General features: G+C 43.2%; 1 protein-coding gene across 2 annotated transcripts in view; it reads left to right on the top strand.

Moving 5' to 3' along the window:
• Positions 1–25,737, top strand: part of LOC116941303 (disintegrin and metalloproteinase domain-containing protein 12-like) — a 167,772-nt gene that overhangs the window by 28,896 nt on the left and 113,139 nt on the right. The window lies entirely within an intron of this gene.

Here is a 25,737-nt window from a genome sequence, read left to right on the forward strand (position 1 = left end):
TTTACTTTATATTAATAACCTTGAAATCATAGTATTTTATTATGTGGCCTTTTTTAACATTTCCTTCATATTTTAATGTATTCGTTTTTATATATATTTATAAGGCTCAATGTAATTATAAGAATTATTATTTATTTATCATGTAGTGCCCTATATGCCTGGGAATTTAAGCAATTCATAGCACATCTTATCTAAAACGTTTTAAAGGGCACCCCCAGTGGCAGCAGTCCCTATTGGTACAATGTGAATCAGTACCTGGCCTGCAAATGGGCATCACTCTGCCAGATGGGGGCGAGGATTGCGAATGCTGCATTATAAAGTGGTGGACTGCAGTCGGTGGGCATAATTCTCCATCATAAGCAGCCGTGATCAGTCCGCTGGTGAATGAAGGTCTTCCCAAGCCAATCGCCATCTTTCGCAGTCTTACCGAGGCACAGTCCATCTATCAACAGCACATGAGCTGATCTGGTCACTCCATCTCCACGGTGCCCTACCGCTCGGACATGTTTCCTCCTTTGGCTGGCACTCTGTCGTCGGCCTCGCCCACTGGCCCATCATCCCTTCCATTGGTGTGTGCTGCCAAAGCCTGCTTACCTTCCTTAGCAATTCGTACAATGTCTGTTAACCTGTACGTTATGGTTGTCCAATCCATGTGCTGCTCTTCCTTTCGATGTAATTCCAAGCGTGCACATTTGCATGCCTCAGCAGAGTGCTCTTTAAATTGATAGTAATTTTTTTTTTACAGTGCAATAATGCTATTGCAAATGGGCATCGTGGCAGGTTTAGGCTAACTTATACCTCAAGGCAAGTTGAATTTGGAAGTGATGAATGCAATTATTTTCTCAGCTGCATAGTTTAGGGGGTTTGAGTGACAGCAGGTGCTCTGGGTGGCACAAGGGTTTAAAATCCCAAGGCATCCGCTTTGCTTTGCTGCATTAAGCATCGCAGAGAGCAGGGTAATGTGAAGTTATGATTTATTTATCATCACACATACCTCATTTTGTTCATTGCCGCTATTTGCATCGCGTATATGCGTAGGCTTGATCTAATGTGGAAGCCCCGATTCCTAATAGAATTTGTTGGGTTGTTTTAGGTGATAACGTAGATATGTTAATGTGCAGGTTTTTTGTTGTTATGTGTGAAGAGCGGCGATGCATCCTGAGCTGAAATGCCTAATGAAGCAATTGTTTTGGAGAACGAAAGTAGTACTCGAATCTCCTTTTCAAGGCATGAAGTTGTCTTATCCAAAAAAAAATAAACTTTTGCACGGCGACTTGGAAATTGTACACGACAGCTTTTTGGCAAGTGGAATGTTTGATTGCGGTATTAGCTTGCTGTACGGTTGATAAAAGTCGGTGGTAGTGTACGGAGGGTGAATTAAAACAAAATCAACATTTCACAGTCTGCGCGGGTGTCATAAATAGTGGATAGTACTGGGCATAATATAATTATTGTGTGAATCGATATCTTTAAATTGTAATAGCAATCCAAATCCTATGCGTTGAGACCGCTATGTGTAGTATGTATAAGTGATATGTGTGGCTATTGTTATGTAAAACAATAATAATACTTAATTTTCATGTATTTACATCTTTTCCATGTCACGCACTGCCCAGTGGTTTTATTTGCACACAAAACACATCATTTTTATTTCTTCTAAAATTAACTCCCAGTTGTGCCTCCAGCACCACGCCACGAGACTTAGCCTCGATTCAAAACTCTCCGCGGAGTAGTCTATTCGCCCGTACGTCAAAGAACGGCTTGTGAACGGAGATCTTGTTGTCCTTTCCCCGCATCTCCAATTAGCATGGTTGGCTGTGTACGGTGAAAAAGAAGTTCGTTTTAAGGTTCCTTGAGTTACCTCTTTTTTTCCCCCCACCCTAAAGTTTTCTGCACAGTAATAACATCTCTTGAAGGTGAAATTCAGGACCATGGCCTATTGGCAAAGCTTTTATTCATTGGTACCTGCTATTCTGATGCAACCAACATGGCTATCTTAAACTTCCACTTCACAGCTGCAGGTCATTATCTCCAGTAATTTGTGGACCAAACACCCCCAACGACGTCTCTATGACTCGTCTCCCAAAGAACCCCACCAATACTACCACATTTGATGTGAAACCAATCTCTGCCTCGGGCATCGCCGATGTGCTCACTACTTGAAAAAAAGCCTCATCCTCGGATGGTTTCCCATGATCTCTCCCTGGCTTTGCCCTTCGATGTGTGGAAAACCCTTTTTGGTGAAGCCCTCACAATTTTTTTTTTATCTCTCCATCCGGGAATCTTTATTGCTTTTGGAATGGAAAAACTGATAATGTTGTGTGCCCTCTTCATAAAGGGAGGTGTCGCTGATGTTTCAAATAAAAACTACCAGTCAATTTAGATCTCATCCTACTCCCCCCCCCCCCCCCCCCCCCGCTGTTCAAAATCTTCGAACAGCTACTAGAAATGCAAATTACTAACTTCATCCAAAATAATAACCTGCTCCACCCCAAGCAATCAGGCTTCAGGGGAAAGTTCAGCACAACCTCGGCGGTGCTAGACACTCTTGATTCTATCTTTAACAGCCTGGATAATAAACACCGCTGTGCTATCCTCTTTCTTGACCGATCGAAAGCGTGTGGCACACTAGATCACCACAACTTATTGGGCCAACTTAAATGTCTGACCTTTTCCGATTCTTCAGTAAAATGGTTTTAGAGCTAACTCTCAGACCGCTCAACTAATCTCTGCAAACAACCTTACCTCGAACTATATCCCTATCACTAAAGGTGTCCCCCAAGGCTCCATACTTGGTCCTGTGCGCGTCTCTCTTCATGTCAATAATTTAGGAGACCGACCGATCCACTCCGACCTAAACCTGTTCACAAGATGACAATACCGCGATGGCGTCTAGCAAATCTGAGGATGATCGGTATGCAAAGCTGCAACAAAAATTTGACGAACTCCAAATGCAAATAATTGATCTCAAACTTGTTTTTAAAGATGTGTAGTGATGTCGCGGATGTCACTGTGTAGTGCCAGCTCTAGAGAGGCACGGCGTGCGATGTATTGACATCGCGGGCACCACGTGTATGTGGGTGCAGTACCGGCCCTAGAGGGGCTCGGTGGGCGCTGTCTACCAGTGCTGAGTGGCACCACGCTCTGCGTGCAGTGCCGACCCCTACAGGATAGGGTGTGAGAGTGCCGGCCATGGGAATGGGGTTACTAAGGGCCATGACACTCTGGTTGACCCCGAAGGACACGTGACCGGTAAAGTCTACACAGGGGAACCAGGTAGGGGCTAGGGGTGGTCACGTGTCAGGGTTGAGAACCTGCTAGAGGATTCTAGAAGGTGGTCATGGCTAAGGGCGGAGCCAGCCCTGCCGCAGAGGATAAAAGCCAGGTCCCCGAGAGGGACCGGCTGCTGTTGTTCATCCTGAAGAATCTACGTTCTACATCCTACAAGAGTCACCAACACGTGGACCCGGACCCCGGCCAGGGTCCGGTCCGTCTTAGCTAACTCCAGTGTAATTAGAGTAGTTAGCCTGGTTGTACACCACCATAGGTTGTTAATGTGTTAAAGGGTAGTACCCCGTGTGTTGGTTTTAATAAATGTGTTGCCTCCAAAAAGTGCGTCTGTGACTCAGTTGAACTCACTACAGATGTAAGACAAAACTCATGGTGGTTCTGGAAAGTGATCAAATGATACCCGCCCCCCACTAAAATGATGGCGTTCGACTCAACAAATTGAGCTTGCGAAAGAAGTTCAACATGCATACACACATCCATATTGTAATGTTATTTATATGCTTGGTGCAGGCTCAACGCTAAACAAACTGCTTCCATTGTCCTACTCCACACTCCACTTTGCCATCAATGCCCCCTGAGAGAACCCATCATTTAACTTTATTTAAAAACTCTCATCAGCCCCCACTCCCCCACCAGGCAAATCCCCATATTTTGTAAACACGTTTCCTGACTTATGCAGGAAATAAGTTGCAAAATAAGTCTGTGAAATATATCCTGGATCATTTAATCCCCCTGGCAAATGCCCATATTCTTAGAAGCTCTTCCCTATTCCTGCTCAAAGTCCCCCCCCCCCCCCCACGTGTAACCCCCAAACTTGTTTTAAAATCCTTCTCTGTAGTGGCCACTAATCTCCGGTATAACTGAGCTAAATAAAAAAAAATCTAAACTTTGCCATCCTCCTTACTTTAAATCACATTTGGACCTCAGATTTCCTGTCACGTCTTCAAGAAATTAAATGGCTGTGCATTGCACCGAAGGATCGCAACCTTATCGTGGTGGTGGGGGTTTGTGTGTTCCCCATAACTATGTCGCTTGGAGTCTTGTACTCCTGGTAGAGTTTCCCTTGGCAAACAGGTCTGGGTGAAGGTTCCAAACAATTAACGGCTCTCTTGAATGGTTAAACAAATCGGAGAACTTCGCCCAGACAAGAACACACAATCCTGGAGCCAGACCTGGGGGTGGTGTTTGCCGGCAAGAGCCTGGTGGCTGGGTGACTCGCGTAACCCGGTCGTGCCCAGCCCGAAATGGCGATGTGGCGCCGTCTTGTGGGCCCACCATCCACAGCACGAAGGGTGAGGGGTGGGCGCGATGCCAGTATGGCAGGGAGAGGGATGGTCTCAGATGGACTGGACCTTGGCAATAGATACTTGCTATTGGGACATGGAATATCACATCACTGGGGTGCGGGGGGTGCGGGGGGGGGGGGGGGGAGCCAGAGTTGGTAGAATAGGGGGAAAGGTACTGAATAGATATAGTCTATCTCACCTCCACACACAGCATTGGCACTGGAACCAAACTTCTCGATTGGGGGTGGTCTCTCTCCTATTCTGGAGTTAACCCCTGGTGAGAGGCCCCGGGCGGGTGTGAGGATACTCACAAGCTCCCAGCTGGGTGCTGTTCAGTTTGAGTTTGTCCCAGTGGATAAGAGGTTTGCCTCAATGAGACTTCGGGTCTCAGAAAGGAAAACTCTTACCATTGTCTGTGCTTATGCACCAAACAGCAGTTCAGAATATTCTCAACCTCCTTGGAGACGATGGGTGCAGTGCTTGAGAGAGTGCCATCTACCGAATCCATTGTCTTTTTGGGCGACTTCAATGCTCACATGGGAAATTATGGAGATACCTGGAGAGGCGTGATTGACCTCCCTGATCTGAACCCGAATGGTGATATGTTATTGGAATACTGCGCTAGTCACGGAATGTCAATATCAAACACCGTGTTCGAACACAAGGACGCTCATAAGTGTACTTGGTACCAGAGCACCTTAGGCTGAAGGTTAATGATTGACTTTATAGTTGCATCAATCGGACCGAAGGCCGTATGTCCTGGACACTCGGGTGAAGAGATGGACAGAGCGGTCAACTGATCCGACACTTGGGCCACTGACCAGATAGATGTGGAAGGCCTAAACGAATAGTACGGGTTTTCTGGGAAAACTTAACTTCTCCTTCACTCCCGGAGAGATTGTGGACATTGAGGTCCGAGTGGATGATGTTCAGGACCTCGATTGTGGATACATCTGCGAAAAGCAGTGGCCTGAAGGCAGTTTGTGCTTGTCATGGTGGCAACCCTAGGACACGCTGCTGGACACCAGTGGTGAGGTAAGCTGTAGAGTTGAAGGAGGCTTTCCGAGCTATGCTCGGAAAAAGGTCTCGACTCGATTGAGAGGTACCGGCTTGCCAAGAGGGCGGCAGCCGCAGCAGTCGCTGAAGCGAAAGCACGGGCATGGAAAGAGTTTGCAGAGGGCCTAACGGTTAGCCTAAAAAATGTTCTGGCAGACCATCAGACGCCTTAGGAGGGGTTGCTGGAACGTAGCCAAGGTTGGTTTCAGTAAGGGTGCCATCACATTGAATTCAACTTTGGAGGTAGTTGGGAGGTGGAAGGAATATTTTGAGGAGCTCCTAAACTTGGTGGACATGCCCTCCTCTCAGGAGAACAGCTGGGGAAGGGGGGTTGGATCCATCAAGACTGCTGAAGTTGCTATGGCGGTCGAGGACCTTCGTAGCGGCAAAGCTGCTGGAGTAGATGAGATTTGCCCAGAGTTGTTGAAAGTGTTGGATAGTGTAGGAGTGTCGTGGTTAACACGCCTCTTCAATGTTGCATGGCAGGCGGGTACAGTAGCTCTGGATTAGCAAACTGGAGTCGTGGTTCCCATTTAAAAAAGGGGACCAGAGGGTATGCTTCAATTACAAAGGAATTGCACCCCTCAACGTCCCAGGTAAAGCTTATGCCAGAGTGCTGGAGAGGAGGCTCCTCCCGATGGTCGAGCCTAAGATTCAGGAAGAACAATATGGATTCCGTCATGGTCGTGGAGCAATGTACCAGCTCTGTTTCCCTCTCGCAGATATGTGCAGGGTCTTGGGAGTATGCTTCTCCAGTCTGCCTCTGCTTTGTAGACTTGGAGAAAGCATATGACCATGTTCCCCGCAATGTCTTGTGGCAGGTGCTGTTGGGGTATGATGTACTGGTGCCACTTCTGTGCCCTATTCGGTCCCTCTATTCCTGGAGTGAGAGCTGCGTCCGTATTATTGGTGTTAAATCAAAGTCGTTCACTGTCGGTGTTGGACTCCGCCAAGGGTGCGTCGTGTCTCCAGTCCTGTTTGTGATTTTCATGAACAGGATGTAAAGGCACAGCTGAGGTATGGAGAGTATCCAGTAGGGAGGAATGGAGGTGGCGTCCCTGCTTTTTGCCGATGACGTTGTCCTCTTTGCCTCATCAGTCTGTGATCTCCAGCGTGCACTTTAATGGTTTCATGCGGAGTATGAAGCAGTTGGGATGAGGATCAGCACATCCAAATCTGAGGTCATGGTTCACTTCCGGGAGATGGTGGATTGTTCTCTGCAGGTGAGAGCGGAACAGCTGCCCTTCGTGGAGGAGTTTCAGTACTTCGGGATTTCTTTCGTGAGTGATGGCAAGTGGGAGCGGGACATCGGCCGGCGGATCGGTGTGGCATCCGCAGTATTGCGAGCACTGTACCGTTCGATGGTCGTGAAGTGGGAGCTGAGTTTTCGAACGAAGCTCATGGTTTATAGATCGATCTACATTCCCATCCTCACCTATGGTCATGAGCGTTGGGTAATGACCAAAAGGATGAGATCATGGGTACAAGGGGCCGAAATGAGGTTTCTCCGCAGGGTTGCCGGGCTCACTCTCCGTGATCGGACGGGAAGCTCGGTAATCCAGAAAAGCCTCAGAGTCGATCCGCTGCTCCTTCCAGATCGAGAGGAGCCAGTTGAGGTGGTTCAGGCACCTGGTAAGGATGCCTCCTGGTAGACTCCCCCTGGAACTCTACCGGGCATGTCCCACTGGGCGAAGACCCCGGGGCCGGCCCGGGACACCCTGGCGAGACTATGTCACTCTGCTGGCCTGGGAACGCTTGGGAATTCCCCAGGTAGAACGAGTCTGTCACTAGGGAAAGGGAGGTCTGGATTGCCCTACTCAACATACTGCCACCATGACCCTCACCAGAATCATCGGACTGAGAAACAAACAAACAAACAAACGTTGCAGACTTTAAGTTATATATATTTTAAAAAAAGTTTGCATGTGACGTGTTCTTATAGCCTTGTTTTTTTGTCCGAGTTCTACCATGTTGGAATTTTACAATGTGCAGTTGTTTTGTATTGTTTAGATCATGTTATTTTGCTTTTAGAAACCAGGTTTCAATGGTGTCACCGGGTTCTCATCGAAAGCAGAGTATTTTTGCCCCAATGGATTTTCCCTGTGCCAAAATAAAACCTAAAACACTAGGGGCACTGAACTCTCCCTCCTGTCCTCCGACAGATAATGGTTTATTGTACGACAGTTGAACCAATATTACAAAAAAAATGTTATCTGGAATTTATCCAAATAGATGAAAAAAAAACTAATTTAATATGATGAGATTGTTGGTGCCGTATTCGGTAATTCGCAACCAGGTTTGATGATGGGTGACTGCTCAGATTTGAACCTAGGATTTTAGCAGTAATGGCTCAGTGCTTTGATCCATGAACCACTCTGTTCCTCTACAGTTTGCTCTTATTTAAGATTTTGTTCAGCGTAAGCTTCTTTAAAGTTACACAACGACAAAACATTTTAAAGTTGAATCCTCCTAAATGCTGACTGAAACCGCAAAACAGCTAAATCTGCATTCTAATATATATGTTTAAGGCAGCATTTGTTCCCAGGGGCTGCAGTAATGTGGTTTTGCTCACTGCGCTGTGCAAAAGACCAGAGGTTCGGTTCACAGTTACGGCTAACATTGGTGGCGAGTCTTACCTGAACAAACCATGGCCATTTACATGTCACTTGCCACGAACGTTACATCTGAACGTCAGTCATATCTGAAATGGGCCCTGGGCACCGCTCTTGACCAAGTCGCACTGACCAGCATGGTGAAGTATGGTCAAACAATCCTCATGACAGATACAGGGTGGGGAATCGTTTATCCAGCAGCGCATTAAGTAAGAGCTGCAAACTATTTTGTATAATTTGAATACATGTATTGCCAACAAGTTGGGGTTGAAACAAACCTGATGTAACCATTCAATGTCTCCTCTCTCGAGAACCTGTGATGAATTATTGATAATGACATTGCCCGTGCGGTACGAGTGTAAGAATTTGGTAATCTACAAGTGGCGCAGTTGATCACCGAGTGAGTGTGTGCTGATGGTCGCTCTGCAGCTCAGGGATTAATACCTTTGTCACATTGCTGCGTTGGCAGCGTTCTGGTCATAGATTTATATCCTGACAGAGGACAATGGGAAATGACTGTTTTTTTGTGTTGCTAGCCTCCAACGAACGGTTGACACATCTGAAGATTTGCTATCCTAAATAGAAATTGTTAGGTTAGTTAATATTGCAATTACACGATGACTCAATGGAATCTGTAAACATATGCTGCAATAACTGGGTAAGATGTCAAAGCACACGGGTGTTAGAATAATATATAATTCTGTTAAATAGAAGTAAATGATAGTTATCTTGTTCATCACCAAAATCGGTTATAATCAATTTACTGCTGGATGAAGGGTTCCCCAAGCTATTTCCATCTCTCACAGTCCTGCGATGATACGTAGCACCTACAAACGGGATGATTTAATCGCTGCATCGCCGCAGTAGACGTACCCTTGGAAGCGTTCTCTCTTTTAGCGCCACTCCATCGTTATTCTTTCCCACCGACCGTCACCACATCTACAAGCGTGTCATGCCCAAATCCTACTCCCTTTCCTTAACAATCCAAATTACGTCTCCAACATGTGCAAGTTCTGTAATCCGCGTGTTTTTTGTCCCTTTCTTCCTCTCAGTGCAGTCCCACACGTGCATCTCTCCACGCTCTGTGTGCACCTTTCTAGCCCTTTTGACATCTTCAGTTCCTACGGTTACTAATTTATGTCACTGCCAGGTCCGTAAGCGTTGGTTAAAATTGTTCTTTTTTTAAATACACACATTACTTAACAGGCATCTCTACAAAAGTGATCCAACCTGCTCTCATTTGCCTCCTTATGTCGTCACTGCAGTTGAAATTTGGAGTTATTGCTCAGCATCTACATCAGCCCTACGAAAGAAGAACATTTCATCATTTTGATTTGAGTCTGCCTGCGTACAACGCCCGAGGTTAATACATTTCGGCAGCGTTTTCCTGAAGTGTTTCTAACATTTCCTGCAGTTCGTTGCTAATTAGAATTACAACGACATAGCCACAATAGCCAGAGAGAGAGCAAAGCTAATTGCTGTGCAGGCAAACCAAAAGTTGGTCAATGTTCATCAACAAGTAGCTAATATTGTATCGGCTCTAGCCAAGATATGTAATGCAAAAAGGGACGACATTATTAAATGGAAGTCACCACTTTAAATACTGTAATGCATTCACGAGCATAGCAATGGATAGTGCATTGAGAGGTGTAGGAGGGTAGGTGAAGGTTAGAGAGCAAACAGAGAGCACATGTTTTTTTAAACCATAAAAGACAGTGGAAGAGAGGAGTGGCGTAGCTAAAGATTGAATAGCACAGAATTCCGTAAAATGATTACATTAAGACAAGAATGAGAAACGATGTCAGAACTACACAGCACAAAAGGTAATTATGGAAGGGTGAAAGTAGCAAAACAGGCTGATGATTGGAGGTTCATGAAATGGTCACCATTAAGGCGAGAGATGGAACCTTGAGTCGTGATAGAGATGGATCTTAAAATGAGTGGAGTAATTTTATGCGTATCTCTATCACAACAAAAATATATACTGTAGTGCCAAGAATCAGACTCAGATGAGGACGTTTTCGACTCTACTGAAGTCTTTGCAGTGTGAAAAAAGGTGGGGGGGGGGGGGGAGCACGACTAAACCAGACGGTACGATTGTGGACATCATCAAGGAAGTGGGACCAATCGTTGGAACAAAATTATTGGACTTGTTGACTGTAAAATATTTACACAAATTAGAACCATCACAATCATGGAATGATGCCTCTACCAATTGAACTTGGCCTTGCCCAGCTCTATTAAGAAATGGTGATAAAAGGGGCTGGCTTGCAGAACCACAGACCCATTAGCTGCCTCTTATCATGTGTATACAAATGTTTACGGAGGTCTTTGGGATCAGAATAATGAACAATTGGGAAGCTAACCAACCACAGGAGCGAGCAGAGTTTAATAAAGGTTTCTCTACCATCGACCACGTACATCCCAAAAATTACATTCTGGAACAGATCAATACATTTCAAATAACATTCCTTTGCAGACTGTACGGTTACCAAAGCAAGCCCTAAATAATTTACACCTATTTAGAAATAATGAAATCCATTTATAAAAATTGAACTGTGTCACGGGGTGACTGGGAGAATGGGAGGGGGATTGTGCTCTCCCCCAAATTTCACTCCCCGCCCCGTATTGTAATTATTTCTTAGTGAGCCAGGGCGTTCTTCCCCTGTAAATGGGGTGATTGTGTGGAGTGGCTGGGTTGCCACACGATTAATGGAAGTCTCAGATACAAGTGCTGAAGAGGTATGTGTATTAATATCAGCCGGATGCATGTAGAGGCTTTGAAATAAACATGGTTCTATCTTTACAATGTTTCCTTACGAGTTCAAGGACATATTCCTTTGCCGCAAAACCACACACAACTTATGGCTGGTTGCGAACCCTTCACACTCACACACAATGCTGCAATTGTGCGACTTTCCCTGGCCACACCGTTTATCACTATGCAGCTATCAGTGTGAGTCTTACATTAGCCACCAGTGTGCATATTGGACACAACAGTAGATCTAAAACCACACGCACATGAGGACACTCTGGCAGCAGCAACAGAGGCTAACTCTCCCTCGCCGAGTATCACAGGGGTACAGCGAGCACTGGCACGGTGCACTCTGCCCCGCTATCAGCCGTGCTTCTCTCTTATTGCTTCTCCAGCTTGCCACGTTCCAGTCTCACTCGTGCCCAGGCCCGCCCTAGGTGCTGAAACACAAATAAAGCCCATCTAACCTTCTACAGTACTTTCCTAACAACCCACACTCTACACTAATGACAACGTCTAATTCTACTTAAAGCTCAGGAAGTCTTCCTTGCCCAGTGTCCAGTTCACTGCTCCTGGCTTGAAACCCTCGTTCCTCCAGTGCTGTATGGGTTGCTGAGGTGCTGATAAGAGATATGGCTCCTGCCTGCTTCACTCTGAGCACTGCCTTTTATACTCCTCAGGAGCACCCCACGCCCATCAACTCCACCTAGTCCGGTTGGCTCACACGAAATTGATTTCTCTATGACGGAGGTACTTTGCAAACCCACTGGCTATCAACAAAGATTCGTTCATGAGGCCATCCATATATACAGACATAGAAACAATTTCAACCGAGGGGATGGGCACAAACTCAGCTATCACTGGAAGGACGTTATCAACCAGTTTAAGTCGTAACTGGCTGTAATGTTTCCATTTAAGCACTGTCCGTTGCTCACCAGTTTTGTAATCCCTCACATTAACATAACCTTCTCCGCTCATGCTCCCCCAGGACTCTTGTGCCCCGCCCACTCCGTTCTAACACGAGGGCTATACCCATTTTGAACCTTTATAAACAGTTTGCCTTTTGAAGCTAACCCCTCTTTCTCCTCCACCTGTTGACGACCGCTTGTGTTGCGAGCGAAACGTGGTAGTTTTTTGTATTGTTTTTATCCATCAACGTGACTTTACCGAAAGACCCAAAGAATACATATTGTATATTGTTCACCCTCTATATTCATTTAGCTATGGGAAACAGCCCACGCAGAGCCTTCCTCACAACAGCCACACCTAGATTGCATCAATAAAGTACTAAAATACGCACGCAGATAGGAGTTGAACAAGGTGATAGGACGGGAGACTGTATGAGTGACTTGAGCCAAAGTTATTTGCATCGATAATAAATGGCAATCGAGTTAAAAAGGCAAATGCAAGAATATAAATTGGGAAAAATATACCAAAAAGATGATGTCATCCAGTCATCTTCAGTAAGTATTTCATAATGTTGTTGGTTATGAAACAATATTTTACCATTGATAATATTTAGTGTAATTTGCATCTTTTGTAACAGTGAACCAAAGATCATTTCGTAACCTCAATTCCATATCGAGTAAAATATTTGACACAGTAATTATAATTTTCCTTTCTTGACTAGAAATATTACTTTTATTGGTTAACATTGAACGACCCACATTTCAGAAATGCTGAACTTTGCTGCTTATTTTACATATTCATCCACTTTTTTCTCTGGCATTTGCCCTGAAAAGCGAGTGATTGCTTGGCTGGTGATTGCTGTCATAAAACTCTATGACCTGTAAAGGTTTCCAGATTAGGAGCCATTGTTGGTGACATGGCCCACCACATCATATTCTGCTTCTGAAATGAAATAACGTCAGTTTTAGTAGCCCTACATAATCTATGCATTTTCAACACCGTAACATGTATTTTTGCTTGAAAATATCTGACTGACTTGCTGTTGTTTTAATTCCTCGGGATCATGCGAGTCCATTTGAGTGTAATCTATTCAAATGTTAAATATCTTATATCAGTTGCATATAAATGTTTGAATGAATATGATAGTGAGGTGTATATATTTCCAAACAAATTACCTTGCATTCGTAAATGTATTATGTGGGCTAGTTAATCTGGTCAGAATTCTACAAAGGATTATTGAAATAATAAGTTACAGCCTTTTTCCACTCTACTGCTGGATGAAGCCCTCCTCAGGCCTGCATTATGTTTGGTAATACTTCCCTATGCTGGCCCATGTTGATTGGTGATGGCCGGTGGAGCTCTGGTAGCCTAGATAGATGGAAGCCACTGGAGCGATGTACCTTTTAAATTTAGATTGAAAACTGATTTCTTCAGGACTGCTTTTCATGCTTAGTTTGATGTCCTTCTCCCACGCCTCCGATTAGCAAGGTTGGCTACATACAGTGCGCGAAAGAAGATCAACAAACATACATGCATACAGATGTCACTCTCCACCGATGTTAGCTGTAGCTGAGAATCAAACTCAGCTCGCCAGGTTTATAACACAGTGCACTAACCACGGTACCACTGTCATACATCATAATTGTCATCATCAGTCATGACTAATCCACTGCTGAATGAGGGCCTCTCCAAGTTGGTGCCATCTCAAATGATCCTCCATTGCACAAATCCACCGGGCACCCACACAGGAGTTAATTTCATTGCTCCACCTCCGCAGTGGTCACCCTCTCGGAAGCATTCCCTCCCTTGGCTGCCACTTCATTATTCCTCATCAACGACCATTGCCCCCTTCTCGTGCCATGTTCTGGCCAAGCCCACTTAATTACTTTTTAAAATATATATTTAACCAACATATAGTCTTGTGTTGCGATCAAAACGTCGTGATTTAATTTAATTTTATACCTACGTGACTTTACCGAAAGAACCAAAGAGTGGATTCCTGCAGTGACGAAAGCTTCAAATCAAGATTTTAATCCATTTGTTCCTCCATTGTCTCTCGATGTAATACCAAGAACGCATTATTCTGTGCTTCTTTTAACACTTTTCTGTTTGAGTTCCGTTTTCTTTGTTAATGTCTGTGTTTCTGATTCATACAGTGAGGGAAAAAAGTATTTGATCCCCTGCTGATTTTGTACGTTTGCCCACTGATAAAGAAATGATCAGTCTATAATTTTAATGGTAGGTTTATTTGAACAGAGAGAGAATAACAACAACAAAATCCCGAAAAACGCATGTTAAAAATGTTATACATTGATTTGCATTTTAATGAGGGAAATAAGTATTTGACCCCTCTGCAAAAAATGACTTAGTACTTGGTGGCAAAACCCTTGTTGGCAATCACAGAGGTCAGACGTTTCTTGTAGTTGGCCACCAGGTTTGCACACATCTCAGGAGGGAGTTTGTCCCACTCCTCTTTGCAGATCTTCTCCAAGTCATTAAGGTTTCGAGGCTGACGTTTGGCAACTCGAACCTTCTGCTCCCTCCACAGATTTTCTATGGGATTAAGGTCTGGAGGCTGGCTAGGCCACTCCAGGACCTTAATGTGCTTCTTCTTGAGCCACTCCTTTGTTGCCTTGGCCGTGTGTTTTGGGTCATTGGCATGCTGGAATACCCTTCCACGACCCATTTTCAATGCCCTGGCTGAGGGAAGGAGGTTCTCACCCAAGATTTGACTGTACATGGCCCCGTCCATCGTCCCTTTGATGCGGTGAAGTTGTCCTGTCCCCTTAGCAGAAAAACACCCCCAAAGCATAATGTTTCCACCTCCATATTTGACGGTGGGGATGGTGTTCTTGGGGTCATAGGCAGCATTCCTCCTCCTCCAAACACGGCGAGTTGAGTTGATGCCAAAGAGCTCCATTTTGGTCTCATCTGACCACAACACTTTCACCCAGTTGTCCTCTGAATCATTCAGATGTTCATTGGCAAACTTCAGACGGGCATATATATATGTGCTTTCTTGAGCAGGGGGACCTTGCGGGCACAGCAGGATTTCAGTCCTTCACGACGTAGTGTGTTACCAATTGTTTTCTTGGTGACTGGTCCCAGGCTGCCTTGAGATCATTGACAAGATCCTCCCGTGTAGTTCTGGGCTAATTCCTTACCGTTCTTATGATCATTGCAACTCCACGAGGTGAGATCTTGCATGGAGCCCCAGGCCGAGGGAGATTGACAGTTCTTTTGTGTTTCTTCCATTTGCGAATAATCGCACCAACTGTTGTCACCTTCTCACCAAGCTGCTTGGCAATGGTCTTGTAGCCCATGCCAGCCTTGTGTAGGTCTACAGTATTGTCCCTGACATTCTTGGAGAGCTCTTTGGTCTTGGCCATGGTGGAGAGAATCTGATTGATTTATTGCTTCTGTGGACAGGTGTCTTTTATACAGGTAGCAAGCTGAGATTAGGAGCACTCCCTTAAAGAGTGTGCTCCGAATATCAGCTCGTTACCTGTATAAAAGACCTGGGAGCCAGAAATCTTTCTGATTGGGAGGGGGTCAAATACTTATTTCCCTCATTAAAATGCAAATCAATTTATAATATTTTTGACATGCGTTTTTTGGATTTTTTTGCTGTTATTCTGTCTCTCACTGTTCAAATAAATCTACCATTAAAATGATAGACTGATCATTTCTTTGTCAGTGGGCAAACGTACAAAATCAACAGGGGATAAAATACTTTTTTCCCTCACTGTATGTCATAGCAGGCAGTATTCGATGCTTAAAAATGTTCTCTCAGAACATTGCTTGGTTGAAACTTGATTTGTCGTTTTCGTGACTGCAGGAATTACTCTTTGGTTCTTTGGGTAAAGTGACGTAGAAAAAGGGAAAATAATCAATTAAATAATAGCATACGACGTTTCGATTGCAAGATGATTGCTTGTGTTGCAATCGAAACGTCGTATGCTATTATTTAATTTATTATTTTCTCTTTCTACGTCACTTTACCGAGAGAACCAAAGAGTAATTGCTAGGTTGCTTTTAATGATCAAGTTCAGCTTTGTTAAAGCACTCCAAAGCTGCTCTTGTCCATCCCCATATATTTCATAATTGTGAGCCCAGTCCGAAGTGTACATATTCTGCTGTGTTTTCCAGGTCTGTCGCTCTCTGACAGATATGCATGATATGAGAATAACCTAATAAATAAGGCTGCCAAAGTTTGGCTCTACGTAAATATGGGCAAAGGAAAGATTAAAGATAACAATTTTACGGAACAATTGGAGACATCTGTTGGAGGGACACACCGTTTTACAAATAGATGGAAAATATGTATATATGTGTATATATAACAATTCTTTTTCACAGAACTAGGTCCCCTTTAAAAGTTTACCAATAAGGCTCACAGTCTGACATATAATAAATGGGAAGGCATTTGGATTATATTGGTGAACTAAACTCTTCAATGGCAGAGATGCCATATGTGTGTGCTTTTAATGTCACTATGTTGTGTTTTGAATGCAGCATGCTTTTGCATTTGCCAAACAAATTGACATTCGGATATCACATGCATATGCCACTGCTACATTTTTCATATCGGAAGACCAACTGTGCCAGACAAAGTGCACTGAATTTCATAGCCATTTGCCGCATAATGATGTAATCTGTTTACAATTATACTGTAATAGCTCTGATGCCCAATCAGTTACTGAATTATGCTTGAGAGATGATGATAACACGTTGTTCCTCGTATTTTTTGGGGGGCCTATTGTAAATGATGTAAAGAATCAAATCTACTGTTACGTGGATTGTGATGGGCAATACATCTTGGTTTTCAGCAGTACAGATGGTCATCTTGATCTGACTGGGGTTCTGGCACTTCCTCTGGACATGCAGACAACCAAGAGATAAAAACTGACAGCTCGGCATTATGGTGGATCAAAGAAGGGTCATTTCACAAATATCTCTTCAGAGTTCATTTTCTTTCTGTAGCTATTCTTCAAAGGCAACAATTCTGTTTTATATCCATTGGAAATGATTCTCAATTACAGACTCGAACATTGACATTTACGGAGTGCAAAAATAAATAGACAATACATGTAAAAAAAAAGACAAAGATGATGAGCGTATTATCATAAATGTTTGAGCCTTACACTTCTAAATATTTATCTGAAAGAAAGGCGATGACGCATTTGCGCATAAAATGGGCTATCATTATGCAGCGTAAACTCTCACGTACGATGCACTTAAAGTTAATGAGCACATGTTATTTGTTCGGACGTCACGTATGCATGTAAACCATGAAACAAATTGTAATCCCAACAATAGCCCATTTAAGTTAACGAATATTTTTTAAAGTACTTCGGAAAAATTACATCTTAAAAATTGGGGAAATTCGTCTTCCGTGCAGTGAATGTGTTCCAGCATTTTACCTGCTTATCACAATATCCGCTGCTGGTGTTGTTTGGAGTGGCAGGGAAACAAAGGCTCTGCACGCATGCTGAGAAGTAATACAAGATTAGCTTTGGCAGGTGCAAACCATAAAGGTCAACATGTATTGCAAATGTGCTCACACCGATAGCCAATATTACATCTATATATAGCTATAATTGAAGATATATATATAACATGTCATCTTTATGTTCTGCCGTCGCTAATAACCATGGTTACCGTTCCCATGAACTTCTCATGGATTCCTCCCACCCATGGTGAGGACTCGGTGCACAAGGCTGACTGTTTCCGCTCATCCACACTGTGCTCAGACGCCACAGTACAGGTCAAAGGCCTTCTTCCCGTGTACTGCTCAACCACAGACGCCCTCCCATCATCTCTGTTGTCCGAGCTCGTTTTCACCTGGCTCAATACGATAAACGCGTTAACTCCTATCTAAAACTATTACAAACGTTTCGTTTTTATTTTACGAGGTAAAGCCCACTTGGCTATCTATACAGCTCTTTTTCAGAGGTGAGCTCGCCACACGTGATATCCCAACGAAATATGTAATTATCATCGTGTGGACATTTATGGCAGCCAAATACTCTAAACGCATGTTTCTAAATGTGGGGATGAAAAAACCGGAGGACCCGGAGAAAAATCCCATGCGATCACGGGCGGAGAGACATGTACACTCTAAATATACGGGTGTCAGGGTTGGGATCGAACCCACGACCTCCTGTATACCAGGAAACAATGTACAAGAGAACAACAACAATGAAACATGAATAAATGTATCTATTTCTGCTTGCAAGAGGCAATCCATTCTCAATGAGTTTCTGCTTCATTCCAAGCCAACTGTATAACAGAATTGCTATCGTGGTGTGTCCGCCACTTGAGAACAGTGGTATTCTTTTGAAAGAGAGACCACGGCAGCTCTTTTAACATGAGAAACTGTAACCCTGCTCACATGACCAGTTTTAACCATAATCATTTGCAAATGTAATGTACCTCTTGATGGGTTGAAATGTAGAAATGTTTTTTGAGAAACCAATGCAACCTGTTTTACATGAATGGGTTTATTGACAAAATTAGTCGTGAGAATATTTAGTTAATTAATCAACTGAATTGACTCATCACCCCAGCTTTAATGAAAAGAATGGCGAATGTGCACGTACATCTTAAACTGCCTCTCTTGACCATAGCGTGTGCTAAACTCACAAAGCCGTCTTCTGGGCATGTGTCTATGTGTTGCAGTGCAATGGGGAGCAGTTATGGTACCGAGATTGATTCCTGGCCATGACTAACAACAGTAATCATCATCTCAACCGACCCTGGGCCACCCCTAGGTCGACTTGGCTGTAACGGAGTACCTGGTGCGGTGTGTAAACATCAGCACTGGGGAAACAAAGGTGGCTAGGCTTTGTGCTAACCACACCACCCTCTCTTGCGCTGTGCCGGTCTTCATAGGTGCCCGCTAAATACATTTGCACCAATAGCATCTGCAAGCTACCCAGTGACCTTTGTCTGTTGTGTGACAGTGGTGTGATCGTGAATGATAATGTTCTTATTGGTGTATTTAATTTCCTTACATATTCCGTGGACTTACTGATGATTCATATTTGTATTTTTACCAGAACACTTGACATGAATAATGACAAGCTCACGATACATCATAAAAAGTGTTAGCATGAAAAGCTTCGTGTACTTATTTTACATGTTAGAATGTGTATGGTGCATTGTAGATGGACATTAATACAGAAAATAAGTGAAAACTATCCACTCTTTCATTTACGTGACTGAGTAGCTTTATTTTCCTGCTTTAGTACGTTGAACTATGCCGTGCACAAAAAATTAAGAACAATCCAGAGGAAATTGGAAGTAAAAATGGTCTTGCCGTGCTGATTGGCGCCATGCCGGCACTGTTGAGGATATGTGTTCCTTAGAAATAATTATCCTCTTGTGTGACTCATATCTTTTTATTTACATTAGCATTAACACTTATCATAAATCCGTAACTACCCATTTCACACTCTATATGTGCCTTTTTGTCTCTATATGATAATACTTGTCACCTGGTGTTTCCTAGCCCATTAAGATGCATCACATGCTGCAGAATTAATTTAATGTGGTTTACTAACAGTGGGAGGCATCACCGTTTGAAACAAGAATTTAGCAGTAATGTAGGGAACATCGAAAAACACAAATGGAGATAACCAGAGGAACAAGGTTTTAGTCTTATAAATAATTGTTGTACTATATATTCTTAGTTTTTTCGGTAAAGTCACGTTGAAGAGAAACAACAAAATAATAAAATATATAAAACAATAATTTTATTTTTATTGTTTTATATATATTTTATTATTTTGTTGTTTCTCTTCAACGTGACTTTACCGAAAAAACTAAGAATATGTTGCACTATACTTTAGTAGTTTAACACATGCTTCCATAATGAACATGCAATTATTATTTTTTGTTCCACATACGCTGTTATATTTGTGAAAGCCTCGCAAAATGTTAGGTTGCGTTAAAAAAATTCAATGAATTATAACATTGAAGGTCATGATCTGATTCAAGAATTGCTTTTTTTTATATATATTGCGGTGAGCACAGTGGCGACTAGTGGGAGCAGCAGTCATGTGAAGCCCATTGACATTCGACATATAGATAAAAACGTTGATTCTTACACGTGTGACTCGATGCATGTACCGTGAGCTTAAAAAAAACAATATTCATCAGTGGAATAGATTAATTGTCACACCTAATATTTAAGTGTGGCTTAATTATAATGATTTGTTCAATATGTCATGACATTATATTGGTATACAATGTTTTGTATCTTACAATCCCGAAATGCTCTGAGTGTTTCTATTGTTCACCATAAAGAAAAAATAACAGAAGAACACTAAAAAACTAGGACACCCTACGGGCAGCATTACAGCTTTTGGACCGAATTACTACTACCAATGCAAACAAACGCTAGCATAAAAAAACAACAATAAAAACACTCAATGTGGCCTTGACACACATCACGCCAACAGCCTGTTCCCTATAACGTGCGCAAATTGTGTCATCAAACCTTCCGATGGCCATAATTGCCATCTGTACTCTCACGAAAAAGCTGTGACATCAGCTTCTTCCCTTCAAGGCCTCTGAAGACCACCCAAGCCATTCACCATTTTCCCTTCTGAGAATGTACTAATCTGGCCAGTGGAAAATAGATTCTTGGGAATTCTTGGCAAAATAAATATCCTGGGGTTCCCATGCTGCAAGATGTGTTCACGCCAGTGTGTCCAGCAAGAGCAGGCATAACAAGTACAGCTATACTGTACAGGCACACAGCCAGCACACAGCTGTAAGCCTGCTTCTGATTAATCAGTCTGCTGCACACACAGACGGGAAATCTGAATTGCTTACCTCTACAAAGTTTTCTGTACGTTTTCTTAACGTCTGCTAATGTGTTCAGGCTTCATTGTTAACTAAGAGTAGGTAAGGAATTGTGTTTCATGTTTAAAAATGGCAGAGGCTGCTTAACAGTGTCTCGTTAGGCTAGGGCATCGTTTGAACAGTGACTGTAGCTGATATCTGAAATCAAAGTGTGAGGTTAATCCATTGACACGCCATGGAAAGTACGAGACATCTTACGAAACAAAAGTATGCTGTCTGGAAACTTGAACAACCGTTGCAATATTTACCGCTCTGGCATACATGCAGCGTTATGAGTTCGCTTTGACTGTTTAAAAAAAAATAGGATTTGAAGAAGAAAAAAGCATCGATCGGATACAACTCGCAATTTTTATTCATTTCGCTTTTTAAGTTTAATATTTCTACACCGATGCTACGCCAAACCAACAGTGGCAGCGGAAGGACATCGGATGGATCGCTCGATATCTTCCAAGAAGCTTTGAACATCCTATTTCTTAGAAAATTTCAACAAAACGTGAGCCCCGACACAACACGTCTGAAGATTCCAGTGAGGGGGTACAGAAGATCGGCGGTTTCGACATCTTAATTATCGCCATTGGTAGAGATTTTCATCTTGTTCCGTGGTTGCACTGTATTTATATCACAAGGATGGCTGGAGGCCACCTTATTTGTTCATCGTGCCCACCGTGAAGCCAGATTTTCACAAACTCTTGATGGCGGCCCAGTCTTGCGGTGGCTAGGAGATGTTAACTACCTCGCCTGGTATACAGGAGGTCGTGGGTTCGATCCCGACCCTTACGCCTGCTGTATATTTGGAGTTTGCGTGTTCTCCCCGTGGTCACGTGGATTTTTCTCTGGGTCCACATTTAGAAACATGCGTTTGGAGTGTTTGGCTGCTATACATTTCCACATGATAAGCCACTTTGTTTGTGGCCATGTCGTTTCTGAAAAAGAGCTATATAGTTCAGTGGGCCTTACCTGGTAAAATAAAATACAAATTGTTCTATTTAAAATTTACAGCAGGCAATTACTTGTTTACTTTTGCCAAAGCGTTTCCGTCTGCTCATCAGCCGTGGTCAGCCCCTTCCCCAGCTGCTGGACGAAGGCTTCCCAAAGCCATCGCCATTTCCCACCATCCTGTGATGACCTGCAGATGAGCTGAATTCATCACTCGTCACTCATGCGTTCCATTCCTTGGCTGCCGCTCCATCATTATTCTTCACCATTGGCCATCATCTTTTGGGGACATAATATTGACCTGTCATTTAAAAAAAAAGCCTGTTATATACATACTGTTTTGCTCTACAGTTGTGGCACGTGACTTTTGTTTTGCTCGCATATCATTAGCTTAACTTTGTAGCCTTTCATAATACGTTGCATATTACGTGAGTGCATGTCGCCTATTAAGCCGTATCGAAATATTAATTGGAAATATCTACACTGGCAAAGACAATGTAAAAGATAAACACTGAGATAAATACATCTGAACACGTGGATAGTAGAACGAACCCAAATTAGAGACATCTTTTGACTTTGAAGAAAAGTGGGCTCGCTCAGGGTGCATTCACTGGAGTGGATGATGGATGGCAATTTTAGAGACCGGGCCGATTATATTACATCATGCACTCGAGTGAGATGGATTATATAACCTCGTCAGACCATGAGGGATAGCCATGATGTGGGAAGGCCGCATCCACCTGTGGAGTGATCATGGCTCTTGATGGTAATGATGATGAAGGTGATAGTTTTTAACGCATAGGGTAGACTTTTAACTCTTCACACCATATAAATTGAACTCATTGCCTTGCTGAAAGTCACTGGGCTATTTTGGTTAAAGATCAGTGCGGGTATGCTGTACATTATGTATCTTTATTTATTGTAGACTGGAGTGGTATATGTTGTAAAATAGCAACATATTCAGCGCTAATTGTTTAACAGACTCGTCTGAGAGCGCTTGCATATAATTCGTACCTGCTTGAGATGCAGATCACACTCTGGGCCTTGTTCATATGGTTGGTGCAATTGGATCTTGCTCATTCCATAAAACAAAGGTAAAGGGTTAGAGGTTGGGACTGGTGTTCCGTGGTAATGTTTATTTTAGTTGCAACATTTGGTTTTGTCGGATTGGTGGCAGCGTGGTTTGAGTGGTGCACTATGAAGCTCGTGATCCGAGTTCGATTCCAATCCATGGCTAACGTCAGTTAAGAGTGATTTCTGAACCGGTTTTGCCCTCCTCACATTCACACCAACCAGCCCGAACCGGTGTGGTGAAGTATGTCAAACAACCCCTCTGACTGAAACGGCTTAGAGAGGCCTTCATCCAGCAGTGGATTGACAGAGGGAAATATGCCATTGTCTTGGGTTTTTTTTCACTTCGAGTTGAATTGAGAGGCAGAAAGACGAACACGTGCACGTGTGCAGGTTATTGACATCAATACAAATGTGAAAAAAGTAAGTGGGCTTCTGCAGAATGCGTCGCTGTAACAGGCGATGGCCGATGGTCAGGAATAATGATAGTGGCAGCCAAGCAATAGAATTCGTCTTGAGAGCACCTCCCTCTGAGGAGATGGAGCGAAGGGATCGGCTCGTGTGCAGATTCTCGGTAGATTGCAACGGCCCAGGATCGTTAAGAGATGATGGAAGCTTGGGTTAGCCTTCATGCAGCATCGGAATGACAAGGATCTTTATCATATTATTGTTTTTTGGCTTTATATTGACAAATTAACACATTAATTCGCACGATTACTGTATATTCAAGGAGATAGAACAAATCAGTGAAAAGGAATACGTATTTATAGAAACAGCATCAGTGGTGATCAATCGACTCTCTATATTTGTATTATATTCATAAAATAAATACACACTGAGAAAAGGATATTACATCGAGTTTGTAAATATATACAGTTTGAGAATGTCTGATCCTTTCTCGAGGAAGAATGAAGCACCCAAATAGACATCCATCAATAGCTTTGTATTTATCAAATTCTTAATATAAAATGGCAGGACCATGTATCAGACAATGAAGTAGAAAATAGATCAGAGCAGATACCACCCAAGTGTAAACATTCACCTTCCTGGGCCGGTCACATCCCACGAAGGCCGGGCAAGTCTATCCAAAAGGTTGTGTTATTATTAAAAAGGTTTTTGTTATTAAGCCACCATGTTACGGTTTGGTGACCGTGATGAGAATGAGCACTATCAAGCACATGCCTTGATCAGTGGGTGAATGCATTTCGATCGTGCGACGATACACTTTTGATGTATTTAGCATCTCATGGGCAAATGCATCTCAAGATAGTGTACAAAACAGTGGTGAGTGTGCTTTTTTTTTTTGGGGGGGGGGGGGGGGACAATGGGACGCATCATTCCTTTGAGTTTTCCTACAAAGAAGAGAAACGACTGATTAGTGGAGGAGAAGAGGAGGCTCATGAGTCTGGACTCAATCAGGGACGGTGAGTCAACAGCGCAGATGGCTGCGAGAGGTCAGGAGTTCCAGGCTATAGAGGCAGCAGAGCAGAAGTAGCAACCTCCCAGAGCAAAGGTTAAGTTTAGGCTTCAACAGAACGTCTTTGTTGCTGTAGTGGAGAGCACATTAAGCGGAATGGATTGAGAAGAGAGGTCATGCGCCACGGTGGCGAGATGTTAGCTGACTCATCTGGTACTGTATACAGGAGTTCGTAGGTTCGATCCCGACCCTGACACCTGTATATTTCAAGTTTACATATTCTCTCCATGGTCACATGGATTTTTTTCCAGGTCCTACCCTTTTTCCTTCAACATTTACAAAACACGCGTATAGAGTATTTGGTTGCTATAAATTTCCCACGCGATAAGACACTTCGTTGAGCTATTATTTCTGGCCAGGTCGCTTCTAAAAAAAGAGCTACATAGCTCAGTGGTCCTTGCCTGGTCAAATAAAAACTATATATAATTTTGTTCTAGTTTATAGTTTTAGGCAGTGACAAGTTTCAAGATCCATGGGGAAGGGGGGGCTGGTCTAGGAAATCATAAGGGTGATGGTGTAGTTAATCTGGTGCTGGATAGGGTGCCAGTGCTGGGATGGGATTTTTTTTGCGTGATATGTCTCGTTTATGGGTGTGAGTGGGAAGTCGGACAGTGTGTGAGATTTTAGATGATCTCGAGTTTGGAGGGTGAGGGAGTTGTGGAGGACATAGAGGAGAGAGAGAGAGTTGTGGTGCAAATGACACAACGAGAATCGGTTAGCCCTGTAATAATTTAATATTCATAGTCTCGTGACTTTTAACATTGGCAATTAAATAATTATTTTTAATTTAGCGTGTAGGTATTTGAAACTCCAGTGCACAGATAACCTCTATGCTGTTAATAGCTTTGAAAATACAAGCACACAGTATATAAATTAACCCAAAGGCATGCAAAAGGAATTAACTATTTATAAACGTAATCAATCACTGTCACGGTGAGCACAGTTTAAGCGCTATGCACTTAGGAATGTCTACACTGCATGCACATACAAATTTATTTCAGATAAATGCAATTCTTGACTCTCATTGCTTTGCACATTCCTGTCATGCTCACAATCATTCTTAATTCCATGCAGTCGGCCAAAAAGGCTAAAAATATAACACCACTTGGGTACAAATGTGTTTAATCTTTTATGCGACCTCCACCAACTGGAGGTAAGATGAACAAACTGTCGGCTTTTCTACTCTTTGGTTTTTCGGTAAAGTCACGTAGGTAAAATAAAATAAATGAAAACAACTAAATTAAATCACGACGTTTCGGAGGCAACACAAGCTTCCGTCTTCAGGTGGAACAGACACAGCAAAGTTCGCTGTATCAAGTGAACAGCTCTGGGACACACGAGATTATATACAGGTTAAGGGGGGGGGGGAGGAGTCAGGAAGGGACGTGGGTGGGGAGGGGAGGGCTAAGTTAAGGGGGGGGGAGGAGCCAGGAAGGGACGTGGGTGGGGAGGGGAGGGGCTAAGTTAAGGGGG

The sequence above is a fragment of the Petromyzon marinus genome, chromosome 11, assembly GCF_048934315.1.
Source record: "Petromyzon marinus isolate PM22_M1 ecotype Great Lakes invasive population chromosome 11, UKy_Petmar_22M1.pri1.0, whole genome shotgun sequence".
NCBI lineage: Eukaryota > Metazoa > Chordata > Hyperoartia > Petromyzontiformes > Petromyzontidae > Petromyzon > Petromyzon marinus.